The sequence below is a fragment of the Durio zibethinus genome, chromosome 17 (assembly GCF_047325235.1).
Source record: "Durio zibethinus cultivar Kanyao isolate XHJ-2024 chromosome 17, ASM4732523v1, whole genome shotgun sequence".
NCBI classification, from domain to species: Eukaryota; Viridiplantae; Streptophyta; class Magnoliopsida; order Malvales; family Malvaceae; genus Durio; species Durio zibethinus.
The window spans coordinates 10,993,918-11,009,089 of record NC_143178.1 but is presented as its reverse complement, the minus strand read 5'-3'; positions in this window follow the sequence as shown (position 1 = coordinate 11,009,089).

Genomic DNA, 15,172 nt, shown 5'->3' with positions numbered 1-15,172 from the left:
ACGGTCATGGGCGGAGGAAGCATGAGAGATGTAGGAAAGAGAAATAAGGAAACAGAGACAATTGTGGAAAGTCAGCATTTAGGAGTTGGATCACAGCCGGTTGATGAGCAATATGAGAATAATATAATGGAACATGCTGGGAATAGCAGTGGAAAGTCAATGGAGTCAAGGAGGGAGAATATCACGGGGATTATGGATATTGGGGCACAAGAAATGGAAGGAAATCGGCAGACTACAGAGAAGATTGATGTGCAGGTGATAGCAGCAATGAATGAAGATATGGGCGTGATAGGGACGAGAAAGGAAATCACAACTGAAAAGGGGACCCAAGATGGTCAACGCACCGAATATGACCACGTGCAGGTTTCAAAATCTGGAGGAATGCTATTATCACATGGAGCACATGAAATGGAAAAAAATCGCATGCCAGCACGGTGCGAAGTGTAATGCTATTGAAATACTCACGAACCAAAGAAAGACATCAAGGGAGTGTGAACTGGTGGATTTTATGGAAGTAGATGGAGGGGAAAGGAAATTCAGAGACGATGGGACCATCATCAGGTCGGATAGAACATTGGCGAGGACTGGGATCCAGTCTCGCCAGTCGCAATGAAAACCTTAGCTTCGAACTACCACAGGCTTGGCAACCGACGTGCAGTGAGAGCTCTACGTGAGCTGGTCATAAAACAAGAGCCTGCTGCAGTTTTTCTTTGCGAGACGAAATTAACAACAGCTAAGAAGGATACAGTTCGTAGGAAATGCAGGGTGGAAAATTGTTTCACTGTAGATAGTATTGGAAGAAATGGGGGTCTTGCAATGTTGTGGAGGGAAGACTTAGTGTTGTAGTTGAGATCTTTTTCAAGGTGTCATATAGACATGGAGGTCCAAGAACACGGTCAATTAAGTTGGAGAATAACTGGGTTTTATAGAGAGCCTGGAACTGGTAGAAGGAATATATCCTGGGCCTTACTAAGGGAATTGGCATCTCAGAGTCAATTACCATGGCTTTGTATGGGAGATTATAATGAAATTCTCAATGATAGTGAAAAAAGTAGGAATGTTTGAGGCTGGAGAAACAAATGGATGCTTTTAGGGAAGCATTGGAGGATAGCAATACTTGGGTTTTAAGGAAGCATAGTTCACATGGGCAAAAGGATTGAGGAGTGAAGACGAGGTGAGGGAAAGATTGGATGGGCTCCTGGCAAACAAATAATGGTGCGATATATGGCCAAATTTCCTAGTTGAACATTTGACTAATTCTACTTCAGATCACTGCCCCATTTCCTTGAATACGATGTGTAGTAGCAGACAAATTAAGAGCAGGAGAAAGTCACGCAGGTTCCACTTTGAAGAGATGTGGACAAAAAACCAGGGATGCGAGGAGGTCATTTCGGCCACGTGGGCATCTACTGCTAATGAGTCAATAGCAAGGAAAATGCAAGAGGTGGGCCATAATTTGACAAGATGGCGTAACATGAATGGGGGCAACATCAGCCTGTTGATAAGGAATACAAATTGCAAGCTCAATTGGCTTAAAAGAGCAATCGGTGGATGATGGAATCCCTGAAGAGGAGTGTGCGGCAAAAAACACATTAAATCAGTTGCTGGGAAAAAGAAGAGCTTTTTTGGAAGCAAAGGGCAAAGGTTGATTGGCTGAAAAGGGGGACAAAATATGGCATTTTTCCACGCACATGTGAATAATCGCCGTGGAAGAAATAGAATTATTGGTCTGGAAAACAATACTGGAACTTGGTGTGAGGGGGAAGAAGACATGAATAATTTAGCAAAAAATTATTTTGAGGAGCTCTTCAAATCCCAAGGATCACATAACAAGGAATCTGTCATTGAGATGGTAGACCAACGAATTTCTGATAAGATGAATCAATTTCTGTTGGCGGACATCCATTCTGAAGAAATTTTCCATGCCCTCAAACAGATGCACCCTACTAAATCTCCAGGCCCCGATGGTATACCCGCTATCTTATTTCAAAAATACTGGCACATTATTGGTAAGGATGTTATTTATTTTTGTATGGATGCGTTGAATGGAAATTAGCCCTTGCATGATATAAACACCACCTACATTGTTCTGATTCTGAAGATTAAAAACGCTAGGATTATGACACATTTTAGACCAACTAGCCTTCGTAATGTTATTTACAAATTAGTGTAAGGCGTATGACCGGAAGGAATGGTTTTTTATTGAGGCTATTATGGCCAAGATGGGGTTTGCAAATAGATGGATATCGACCATTATGAGGTGTGTATGATCTTTGTCTTACTCTATTATTATTAATGGGAAAATGACTAATAGATTTGTACCAGGTAGAGGTCTCTGCAAGGAGATCCACCTTCACCGTATTTATTCTTATTTTGCACAGAGGGATTATCGGCCTTACTAGCAGAGGCTCAAAGAATGAATAAAATATGGGGGTTGAGGGCAAGTAGAACTGGACCCAAAGTTAATCATCTTTTTTTCGTCAATAACAACTTGATATTTGCCAAAGCAAGCAGAAATGATGGCGAGAATGTGAGGCATGTGCTAAAGCTTTATGAGGACAGCTCAGGCCAGAAAATCAATTTAAAAAAATTTGCTCTTTTCTTTAGCCAGACCACCACAAGGAATCAGAGAGAAGATCTATAGCAACGGTTTGTGATCAATGCCACAAATAGTCCATAGCAATTACTGGGACTACTAACCATGGTGGGGAAAGGAAAACAAAAAGCTTTCCGAAAAATCAAGGAGAAGGTGCAAAACCGGATTCAACATTGGAGTGAAAAATTTTTATCAAAGGCAGGGAAAGAAGTTTTCATCAAAGCAGTGTTATTAGCGATTCCATCCAACACAATGAACTGTTTTATGTTGCCGAAGACATTGAAATAGGAACTAACTAGCATATTAAGTAATTTCCAGTGGAGGAATAAAGCTACTTATGCACTGGATCAATTGGAAAACACTCTGCCTGCCTAAAATAAAGGGGGGATTGGTTTTCGAGACCTGGGATTGTTTAATAAGGCTATGTTGGGGAAGCGAGGTTGGAGGCTAATTCACAATACTGAGTCATTATGTTATAAAGTTTTGATGGCCAAGTATTTTCCCCACACCAGTTTTATGGAGTCTACATTGGGACACTTGCCTTCGTTAACATGGAGAAGCATATGGGAGTCTAAACATGTTTTGGAAAGTGGAGTTAGGTGGAGAGTTGGAGATGGAAAAAATATCAAAACGTGGAGGGACGGTTGCCAATTGATGGGAATTTTAAACCGGTTTCAACGCCTAGCTCTATTGCGATGGAGGACAATGTATCCAGGTTGATTGACATAGAAAATGGAACATGGAAAGAGGATCTGGTAAGGCTAGAATTTAATCAATGGGAGGTAGAGGTGATCTGTTCCATACCATTGAGCAAATTGGCATTGGAAGACAAGCTGGTATGGCATTACAACAAGAATGGGGAATATTCTGTTAATAATGGTCACTGGGTGCAGTTGGAGAATGCAGAAGAAACGGGTAGGGAACATCTGGTTTGGAAGAAAATGTGGAAAGCATTTTTACCACCTAAAGTTAAGATGTTTTCATGGAGAGTGACTCATGAGATAGTGCCAACAATGGAAAATCTGGCTAAAAGGCTAAGCACGGTTAACCCGTGCTGCCCAAGATGTGGGATGACTAGTAAGAGTATAATTCATGCCATAAAAAAGTGTACAATCCCAAACAAAGTTCTATCAGAGTCAAACAGTGTGCAACTGGTCACCCAAATCACAGCCAAAAACTGTATGGAATGGATGGAATAGGTATGCTCAATGTTGACAGAGACGGATTGGGAATTTTTTATAATGCTGCTCTAGTCATTATGGGAAGATAGGAACACAATCATCAAGCAAAGACATCCTTAACAAGCAAAAATAATTATCCACAAAAGTCAAATGCTACTGGAAGAATTCAAGAGTTGTACTGCTGCGCAACAAATCAAGGGGGGGTGAGTAGTGGAAGAAGGGAAGCACCAAAGCACCTTTCTCTAAGGTAAATTTCGTTAGTGCTCTAAATTCTCAAACTACGAAATGGGGTATTGGTATTATAATCCGTAACAATCATGGTCAAGTGGTGGGAGTAGCTTCCCTGTGTAAACAGGGTCATTGAGGCTTGTATTATTGAGGCGATTGCAGCAACCAAAGCTTTAGATGTAGCTTTACAAATGGGATTCAGACAGATCATTCTAGAAGGGCACTCTCGGATAATCCTAAAGGCTCTACAACAAGTTTTGTCCAATATAGGTGCAGTCATACAAGATAGTAATATATTAGAAAGTTTGACTCATGTCAGATTCGGCGGATAAGAAAATAAGGTAACAAAGCAGCCCATACTTTGGCTAAACATGGTCTACAGGTTGAAGAGGACATGTACTGGACTGATGAGTTTCTTAAATTTTTAACTCCAGTTGTATTGACGGACATCAATCAGTTAAATCAATGAAATCCTACTAGTTTGAATTTTCAAAAAAAAAAAAAAAAAGGGGGGGGGGGGTGTGGGACACTTCAGTATTTTCTGCTCAAATCATACAAAGAAAAAAACTATGGGGCGAGCAGATTTATTGTGCAATCTTCAAAAACAATCTATTGAAAAGTAACAAAAAAAAAAAACTAGAACATACAAAATTTTGAATGTAGTCAACTTTATACGGCGAAAGCACCTAGTTCGGCAAAACCTTAGTTAAGTTAAAGCTTTCATTGACTTGTAAGAAAAATCACTCTTAAAATTTTGTTCAACATCAACAAAATTTCACTATAACAAAATGACGTACTAATAATAATTTTGTAACAGTTTTTTACTTATAAATATTATTAGCTTTCGTATTTTTATAAAATTTTTGACATTTATTATCCAAACGTCATTAAATATTCAAACAACAATATTATTACTTATAAACGTCACCTAATATTTGACATTAGAGATATTTCTCGAATAAAACACCTTGAATATTTTTTATTAAAAGTTTTGGTAAATAGTTAAAACATTTTTTGACAGAAAACGCCTTCAATAATCACGTCATAAAAAATTGTATGAGATTAATGAAGGCGTTATCTACAAGAAACCCCTTTAATATTTAGAATAATAATTTCTCCATGCTTATTAAATTTATTTTCTGTAAAAATTCTTTCAATTTAAGCTTATCAAATTGTTTTGATCGTACGGATGTTTACCACAAGGTTGTTGGTTCAATCCATCCTTTAGCCTTTTTTTTGGGTTTAGGCACAGATTATTTGTTATTGATTATTCTAGGTATTTTCTTGGCAAAAATGCCTTCACCAATTGCTTTAAAAAAATTTTCATAGAATATTGAAGGCGTTTTTTGTGGAGAGATGCTCTTAATAATCGATAGGAAAAATATGAAATCGATTCTTGAAGGCGTTTTTGGTCGAACTCGCATTCTATAATCCAATCAGTAAATTTTTTTTTTAATTTTTAAAGGTAGTTTTGTAAGAAACGCCTTCAATATTTCATAAACAAAACTTGGATGGAATAGTTGAAGGTATTTTTGGCTCAAAACGCTTTTAATATTCCCAACGATAAATTTTAATTATCGGATTATTGAAGGCGGTTATATCCAAAAATGCCTTCATAAACATTTTGTTGGGATTATTGAAGGTGTTACCTGTAAGAAAACGCCCTTCATAATCCATTCGATTAATTTTTAGTTGATATTATTGAAAGCATCTTTTGCCCAAAATGCTTTTAATATTCCAGACAATAATTTTATGGGGGGGATTATTGAAGGCAATTTTGATAAAAAATGCCTTCAATATTTTCTATTTGGGGTGATTAAAGGCGTTTTTAATTAATACTTTATATGTAAAGTCAGTTATAAATTTATGCTCAGAAAAATGTTTGCTATCAGTTGTATATTTATGCCTAGAAAACATTTGGTTTATATATATAATACTATGAATTACATTTTGGAATTTGCATAATGAACATTGTTGTATTTCAAAAAATTGGCCACACATCTGAAATTAAAACTGATAACGTTGCCATATTAATATACTTTTCTGAAGTAATCATACTCAGTAATTTAATAAGTACACATAGTATATTCATATTAAGTATAACAATAATATTAAACCAATACCCCCAATGTACAAACTTAAAGTTTCCATTCAACATGGCATGTTAAAAACATTATAACAATTTGTTCCATATATATTTACATTCAACCAACAATGTCTAACCTAAAGGTTTATCAACATTGATAAATGATAATACATAATCACACCATTCTTTACAGACTTCATCCAGCTCCTCTTCCGTGAAGCTTTCTTTACCTTCGTACTAAAAAAAATATCATAAGTAAATGTTAAGCAATGAGAACATAATGTACCATTTTATTTTTTAAAATATATAACGAGTTTATGAAATTTATACTAACCTTAAATGGTGTGGTCATAAAATCATGTAACACTATCTCCTGCATAAAACGAAGGACATAATATTCACATTCAGTATTACTGAGTTGACGAAGTACCTAAAAATGAAATTGAGTCGGTTTAAAAAATATTTATCTACACAAACTCAGCATTAAAAGAATAAATTTGAAATTTATCGATAATGACATCCATTTCGGTTTCTTTATCTTCTTATTGAATGTAGATATTACTCTAAATTGAAAAGAAAAAAATTAGTGGAAACATAAATAAAATTTCTTATGAAGAAACAGAACATATATAATATAATAAAGTACTATAATACCTCTTTATAAAAGTTTGAATATCGGGGTTAGGCATCGCCATTGGATTAACTGAATTAAGAAAGTATGACATTAAGGATTTGGTGTCAATCACAATAAGCACCCAATGACGACTACAAAATAATAACAATTATATACTTAGAATACACATTAGATCATAGAATGGAGTAGGTTTGAGTAATTAAGGTTGGAATATAGCTTATTGCGCATTATACGGGAGCAAATAATAATCAACCGATCTTTTCATGTATAGGATCACATGATTAGTATGATACATGATTGTGCCACTCTGCTCACTAATGAAGTTGGGGTCAATGAATCTAAATCTGTTCATCAACTGTCTCCCTTTAACTCTTTATACAGGAAGCTACAAGATAACAATCAACACTGCTAGTTAGTATTACACCCTAATACTAACTTACTACATATTGAATGTGTATATTTGTATGTATAAGCTAATCTCATATAAGTAATGATTTTAGTAGTTGATAATTCATCCATTTCACAAAATTCTTTCACCCCATCCACACCAATGAAAGAAAATGATTGTTTATCAAATAAGTCTTCCTCAAACTCAATGGATATGAAGTTTCTATCGGTACAATTCTCCAATGAATATTTTATTAACTTATCCATAGAAGCCTGAGCAAGAGTCAAACTTTAAGTCTGAACATCCTCCTATAATATTTAATGAAATATAACTATTAAAACCAAATCAATCAATATAATAAACAAATTAATCTTCAAATTATAAACAATATCATACTTCTTGGGTGATAGCGGATGATGGGATGGCTTCCTTACTTGCAACGAAAGCTTCTTGTACGGAGACAATGCTATCAGGCGGGGTACTAGCATAACCTGCTGCATTGCTACCAACATGAACTCCAAAGCAGTGAGTTTTTGCTATTGGTCATTGAGGCATTGCTCTTGGTCATTAATTTGTTGCTGTTGTTGCTCAATTATTACTTCATATTGTGCATTTCTCATTCGTGGGATTTTTGGTTGTTTACCAAAATACGTTGATGGCAAGACAAATTTACCAACCTCATGAATCCGACCAGGCCTTTCTTTAGCGCCTAATACTAAAGACAATGGATCTTCACCATACTGGGTTACCGGTTCACCAGATTTTACTTTTGCAGTATAATTATCTTGAAAGACAATAATAAGTTAGGCTGTTAGAACAAATCTACACAAGCTAGTATACACTCATGCATACAACCATAATGCCAATCATACATTATATCAAAAAATAGTTATACATATAATAATTTTTGCCATTTCTTCGGTTGCTTCATCTGCGAAGGATCCATCTTTTCGTAGATATCCTTGTTTTCAAACATCCCATCTGAAAATTTCTATGTTTGAGCTCATCGATTCCTATTAAATTACCACAATAAAAGAATCAGAATGTATGAAATGAATGTTCATAAATATTTATTAATGAGTATAAAACAAGTGTGTGAATACATACAAGCTCATACTTCACAGTTGCATATCCTTTTCTTACTGTCCGATGGTGATATTGCTGTTTGACCTGAATGTCCCGATGTTGTTCTTTGATTTTTTACAAAATTAAAAAATTACATCAATCACATATGAAGATCAAATGCTATATTGTATAAAGACTTATAAACTTGGATAATTTGGTAATGGGTTTGCGTACCGAGAAATCTTTTGAAAGTTAATGTTGAACAAAATTTATCCAATCTTCAATACTTATGACATCTGCATATGCCGTAGGTGGAACAGCCAAAATATCACCTTTACCAGCCAGCGGTAAAACATATTGGGTTGTTAATCTACTTTTAAAGTCTCTAAAAGCTTTCTCAATAGATTGCAACATAATTTTTTTACACTCAATTGTGACTTCGAACCGTTCCTAAATAAGTTAACACAAATAATATCAACACATTGAATTTTAATTAAATGATCATATAACAAAATTTATGAAATAGTTGAATAAACATACCACAACGGACTGCCATATCTCATCTTTTAGATCATCAAGAACTCGTCACCAATTGGTGTATGTAATTGAAATCCTCCAACGAACGATGGCTCCAATATGAGTAGCTATCTTGGCAGCTCCATCCGATATAGGTTGCCCACTTTAATTGAAGTCAACATGAATTTTTTGTGTCAGTCACTTTGATTTGTTTATTTGGGCCCCTTCCCTTTCTTTTTTGGCCTACACTTCTTTTCTTCTGCATGTTCATTAGAAGGAGAATGACGTTGTTCGGAGTCCATATTACCTGTAATATTGATCATAATTATACCAATTACACAATATAACCCTCTAAATTGATCATTGTACTTAATTTAATACAACCAATACCATACTATGTACAGAAACAGCATTTAACACACCATTTAGCAATGTGCTCATGCACATCCTTTAGCAAACCACTCAGAAACACTATTTAAACTCCATTTAAACCCATTTAGCAAAATAATATCAAACAACAAGGTTAAGTGAACCATTTGGCATGAAATATTATTCAGACCCCTAATATCATACAATACCATTCGATAATACAATATCAGTCAACAAAGTTCAATAAACCACTATATTTAATGCGTACTACATAGAAACAGCATACTTGCAATATGAATAGAATATTGGACAACTATACTGACGGTGATGTTAATAAAAATATATAAACGCATATGTCAATATTGAGGAACTGAAAAAACAAAAATTTTCTATTGAAGGCATTAATAATACAGTAAACTAAAAAAAAAAAAACTTACCGATTAAAATAGAAGTTCATAGCGGTGATTTGTTGAAGGTCGATGGCGAGGAATGGAAGACAGAAAGTAATGGTTAGCTAGAAATGTGTTTAAGGGTTTGGTTTGTTTAGTTGAATAACGTAACTTTTAATCATTTTATGTACCAACGCTCTGCAAATTCTTATGTTCAAGGCAGAGAAATGAATATAAAATTAATTATTAAAGTCGTTTCCATGGAACAACGCCTTCAATAATCACCTAAAAATTTTATTAAAGATTATTGAAAGCATTTTTTTACAAAAAAGATGCCTTTAATTATAGGCCTTTAAAATTGTCCAACCAACTTATTAAAGGCGTTTATTATAAAAAAAAATGCCTTTTCTAATTCTTAAAAATTATAAAAGGCATTTTTAGTAAAAAATCACCTTCAATAATTACGAATTTTCAAAGTTTATAACAAATTATTGAAGGTAATTTATAATAAAAGACGCCTTTAATAATCTGAAAAATTTTTTTTAGGAAAATTATTGAAGGTATTGTTTTCTGCAACTGCCTTCAGTAATTATCTACAAATTGTGATAGGAATTATTAAAGGCGTTTTTCTTGGATATAGCCTTCAATAACAGTGTTAGAATTTGTGTGATGGTCTATAGAAGGTATCTTACAGTAGAAGACACCTTTAATAATTCTTAAAATATTAAGTGGGAAAATTTTGAAGGCGTTTGTTATTAACAAACGCCTTCAGTAATGGATTATTAAGTTTAAAGGTATATTAAAGGTGCCTTTTCTAAAAAATGACTTTCGTTACCATCATGGTATATTGAAGGCATGTTATAATAAAAAACGCCTTTAATAATCTGAAAAAATTTTTTTAGGAAAATTATTGAAGGCGTTGTTTTCTACAACTGCCTTCAATAATTATCTACAAAACTGTGATAAAAATTATTAAAGACATCTTTCTTGGATATACACCTTCAATAACAGTGTTAGAATTTATGTGACGGTATATAGAAGGCATTTTACAGTAGAAGACGCCTTTAATAATTCCTAAAATTTTTAGTGAAAAAATTTTATTAGAGATTATTAAAGGTATTTTTTAAAAAAAATACGCCTTTAATTATAAGCCTTTAAAATTGTCCAACCAACTTATTAAAGGCGTATTTTATAAAACAATGTCTTTTCTAATTCTAAAAAATTATAAAAGGTGTTTTCACTAAAAATTGCCTTCAATAATTATGAATTTTCGAAGTTTATAACAAATTATTGAAGGCATTTTATAATTAAAGACGGCTTTAATAACCAGAAAATTTTTTTTTGAGAAATTATTAAAGGCGTTATCTGCAACCGCCTTCAGTAATTATATACAAACTGTGATAGGAATTGTTAAAGGCATCTATCTTAAATATACACCTTCAATAACAGTGTTACAATTTGTGTGGTGGTATATAGAAGGCATTTTACAATAGAAGACGCTTTTAATAATTCTCAAAATATTTAGTGAGAAAATTTTAAAGGTATTGTTATTAACAAATTCCTTCAGTAATGGATTAGTAAGTTTAAAGGTATATTGAAGGCATCTTTTTCTAATAAACGCCTTTCATTACCATCGTGGTATATTGAAGGCGTTTTATAATAAAATATGCCTTTAATAATTTGAAAACCGTTTTTTAAGAAAATTATTAAAGGCATTGTTTTCTGAAACCGCCTTTAGTAATTATATATAAACTGTGATAGGAATTATTAAAGGCGTCTATCTTAAATATATGCCTTCAATAACAGTGTTACAATTTGTATGGCAGTATATAGAAGGTATTTTACAGTAGAATACGCCTTTAATAATTCTCAAAATATTAAGTGAGAAAATTTTGAAAGCGTCTGTTATTAATAAATACTTTCAGTAATGGATTACTAAGTTGAAAAGTATATTGAAGGCGCATTTTCTAATAAACACCTTCCATTACCATCATGGTATATTAAAGGCGTGTCATAATAAAAGATGCCTTTAATAATCTGAGAAAATTTTTTTAAGGTAATTATTGAAGGCATTGTTTTTTGCAACCACCTTTAGTAATTAACTACAAACTATGATAAGAATTATTAAAGCATCTTTTTTGGATATACACCTTCAATAATAGTGTTAGAATTTGTGTGGTAATATGTTCAAGGCGCTTATAATATATTCAAAAAATATTTAAGAGGGAATTATTGTTGGTATTTTTTGTTAGTAAACGCCTTCCATAATCCTGTCCAATAAAAATCTTCCCAAACTTAGCGCATCCAATCACCAACTTCAAGTTTCATCTTCATTATTATATTATTTCTCTTTCCAGACCAAGTATAATTTATTTTCCTTTTCCTTCTGCTTTTAGTATTCGAGCATTATCTTTTAGAAACCTCTTTCGACTATTCATAACTTATTGACTTTAGCTTTTACTTCATTTGACTATTCCTTCAGCTTTTGCAATTTGAGATTTTCTTTTTGGTGAAAGAAAGTTTTACAAAACCCACTTTATTTCACCTTATGTCAACCCTAAGTACAAATACTCTTGGGTACTATCTACATTAGCAGTAGAGTTTTAACAATCATAATATCTGGTAGCTGATAAATTACTTCATAACAAAGAGTTCTCATTTTGTATAAGTACTGGTCTTGTTATTATCTTTTATTTAAAACATAGTAAACTATGCAATTGTACATGTTCGTTTTCATATTAATTTTTTATATACATTTGGTCTGATAATGTAGCAACTAATAAATGAATAAGAATTGGATGTAAAAGTCAATATTAAGTCAATAGTATAGAGATGGAGTGAATAATTTTGCATTTGAGAATACAAGTGAAGATAATATGATATTATGCCTATGTATGAAATGTGCTAATATCGAGTGACAAATGCGTAAAGTTGTTTATGAGCATTTAATTTGTATTGAATTTTTATCGGGATATGTTAATTGGTATTTTCATGGAGAGTTTGTATCGTCAAGGTCTTTCACTACAGTTCCTTCAACATCAAAAGCTCCCTATCACCAATATGATCCCTTTATAGCAGATGACATTGAAGGCATGTTGCGAAATGCTTTTAATATTCATAACCAAAATTTTCGTAATCTTTCTTCCCAAAATGAAGGATTTAATTAGTCTAATGTTGAAATGCATGAATTTGGTGAACCTGGGATAGGTCTACGTGACCAACAACCTAGAGGAAAAGTATCAAAGTTTTATAGGTTGCTTGAGAAGATAAATGAAGAACTTTTTGAGGGATCGAAGCATTCAAGGTTGTTTTTTTGTGTTCATCTTTTTCACTTGAAATGCTTATGTGGGTGGACGAAAAACTCTCTGACTTTATTATTACAGTTTATGAAAAAAATGTTTCTTTTTGTAAAAATCTCTAAATCTTGTAAGGAATCAAAGAAGATGATAAAGGATTTAGGTCTTGGATATGAAAAAATTCATAGTTATCCCAATGATTGCTTGTTGTATAGGGGGGATAGAAAAATCAAGAATCTTGTCATTTGCATGGTATTTCTCATTGGGTCGACAAAAACCTCAATGAAAGGTTAAATGATGATAGTGATAAGGTATGTGTCAAAAAGAAGCCTGTTAAGGTTTACACTATTTTTCATTAATACCAAGACTTCAACAACTCTACATGTCTTCCAAAACTGCAGATTCAATGAGGTGGCATCATGAGAAGCGGATGGATAACGGATCATTGAGGCATCCTGCAGATTCTTTGACATGAAAGTCATTTCATTGTAGGTTTCCAAACTTTACATCTGATCTTCGAAATGTTATGCTTGGACTGGCATCTGTTGGATTCAACCCGTTCCAAATGATGAGTATTTCTTATAGTACTTGGCCAGTTGTATTGATTCCTTGTAATTTGCCACCATAGATTGTTATGAAGCAACAGTCATTTATATTGTCTATGATAATTTTTGAGAAAAACGGTCCAGGTAATGATATAGACATCTACTTATAACCTCTTATTAAAGAGTTAAAATAATTATGAGAAGGAGTTAAGACCTATGATACATCAAAAGCAAAGAACTTCAATATGCATGCTGCTTTATTATGAACTATCAATGATTTTTTTATTTATTTAAATTTATCTAGTTGGAGTACAAAAGGTCGTTATGCTTGTCCATATTGTGCTGCACAGACATGTTTGACATGGTTACGTAATGGTAGGAAGTTCTATTATATGGGACATCGTCGATGATTAGATGATAATCATCGATTTAGATTTTAAAAACATCTTTTTGATAGAACTGAAGAGTTGAAAAGATCGCTTTTACCCATTAGTGGGTCTAATATCTTGTCAAAGTTAAAAGATATCAATTTCACATATAAAAAAATGACTCAATCAAGAAAAAGAGTGAAGGACATCTTTGAAGGTATCTGGCTTCATATTATGCAAGTTGATGATAGTCATACAGAAGTTGGTGATCTTGATGTTCAAAGTGATGAAGAGGATAATGAAGTAGATGACCCCAATGAGTATGAGTTGTAGAAAAAAAGTATATTTTTTGAGTTGTCTTATTGGGAATATAATTTATTATGCCATAACCTTGATTTGATGCATATAGAGAAGAATGTTTGTGAAAATTTTATCGAGATAATTCTCAATGTGAATGGAAGATCCAATTATAGCTTAAAGAGTCAGCTTGACCTAGTTGATATGGGGATTCGCCCAGACCTTCATCTAATGTTACTTCCTAATGATAAATATCGATTACCTGTTACTTGTTTTGGGATTTCTAAAGCCGAAAAAGATGTGTTTTGCAAGGTTTTGAAAAATGTCAAAGTTTCGGATGGCTATGTGTCAAATATATCAAGATGTGTGAATATGAAGGAGCAAAAATTTTTTTCATTGAAGTCAAATGATTATCACAATTTGATGCAAGACTTACTTTCAATTGCTTTATGCTCATTAATGTCAAAGCAAGTGACTTTTGTTGTAATTGAATTGAGTAACATATTTAAATCTCTTCGTTAGAAATGCATGAATGTGAAAGAGCTTGACAAAGTTCAAGATTGAGCCGTGATTACTTTATGCCATTTAGAGAAGATCTTCCCTTCAAACTTCTTCACTATTATAATGCATTTGGTTATCCACTTTCCATATGAAGCAAAGGTCGGTGGGCCGATTTATTATCGATAGATGTATCCTATTGAAAGGTACTATTTGTTAATAGATTAATTATGTTTTTATTGATTATCAAGCCAATCTACTTAAAATAACATATGACTAATATTTTATGCTATAGGTTTTTGGGGAGGTTAAAGTCTTATTGTTGTAACAAACGTTATCCGAAAAGTTCTATTGCTGAAGGATATTTAGCAAAAGAGTGTATGACATTTTGTTCTCGTTATTTGGAAGATGTTGAAACAAGATTTAATAAACCTTCGAGAAATGTTAGTATGCAACATACAGACTCGACCTACAATTATCTTTTTTAAAGTTTTGGACAACCCATAGGCAAAGCTGAATTGGTGGAGTTAGATGATAAATCTTGGACACAAGTACATCCATATGTTATTTTTCATCATGACTCACTTGAATTGTTTCGCACGTAAGTTGTTTAGCAAGGAAATCATTTATTACATTAGGCATAATTTATTGTGTTTTTTTTTATTGTTAATACTTTATCATGATGCTTTATAGTGAGTATAGAAATAATTAGAGAG